The sequence below is a fragment of the Somniosus microcephalus genome, unplaced genomic scaffold (assembly GCF_052327205.1).
Source record: "Somniosus microcephalus isolate GS21.2 unplaced genomic scaffold, FLI_Smic_1.0 unresolved_chr1, whole genome shotgun sequence".
NCBI lineage: Eukaryota > Metazoa > Chordata > Chondrichthyes > Squaliformes > Somniosidae > Somniosus > Somniosus microcephalus.
Window position 1 is genome coordinate 52,005,960 of NW_028225179.1, and position 944 is coordinate 52,006,903.

Genomic DNA, 944 nt, shown 5'->3' on the forward strand with positions numbered 1-944 from the left:
TGTATAGAGAAAAGGAGAATACCGCACGGCAGTTAATGCATTTTATTGATCTCTACCTACAAGAGATGATCGAATTAGGGACCTGTTGTACTTTAGACGGAAGTGATAACCGCTACAATTCAGAAACTGCTGTTCCTTAAATAATTAGAGAAGCAGCTCAGAACAGCAATTGTCGTCTGCAAATACTCTTACCCTGCGATACGGGTTCCATTGCATGTCAAGGAGTGAACTTTAAGAAAACTGTTAATACTATTAAGTAAAACTCATTAGACTGTGTCAAAAGTTTGTTGTTATCGTCATTAATCACCGGGTAACTCACATGGTTACCGAATCATGGACAAAAGTTTAAAACGTTTCTTGCGTTTTGCATGTGATGAATTTTCATCGGTTCTCATTTTGCAGACCGTATTACAGGAGTTGGGTAAAAATGTTCTGTGTTTATGGCACCAGGATCTGGTGCAGCCGTTGGTAAATTCACCAGCTCGCTAACACATGAGAAATCACCTGTTTCACTCTTTCATATAAACCCAGCCAATGCACCTCAATTAAACAACATTGCGCCCCCGCACGATTAGACAACCTGAAATGTGCAAGTAAATGAGCACGGATAACTAATGCGCATCAAGCGCAGCTCTAGTGGCGCAATTGGTTAGCGCGTGGTACTTATATAACAGTATAGCTTCGGGGAAATGCCGAGGTTGTGAGTTCGAACCTCACCTAGAACAGCCAATGTTTTTGCTCTTAGTTTCCTGAGGCCCACCGTGTTGCAATAACGGATGGGAGTTTTAAAGGAGCCCTTCAGTGTTACTTATTGACAGGAGGGAAGGTGGGGCCAGCGCAGGGAAACCCAATGCAACTTCGAGCCCAAGATCGGCGGCTGGTTGGTCTAGAGATCTGATTCTCGCTCAAGGGATTTCGCTACTTAAAAAGGCGAGAGGTCCAGG

At 43.8% G+C, this 944-nt stretch overlaps 1 non-coding gene across 1 annotated transcript; it reads left to right on the top strand.

Annotated features, from left to right (window-relative positions):
- The first annotated feature begins 630 nt into the window (after positions 1-630).
- trnai-uau (transfer RNA isoleucine (anticodon UAU)) lies at positions 631-725 on the top strand. The gene is made up of 2 exons: positions 631-668; positions 690-725. It is a non-coding gene; the product is annotated as a tRNA-Ile (tRNA).
- The last annotated feature ends 219 nt before the right edge of the window (positions 726-944 follow it).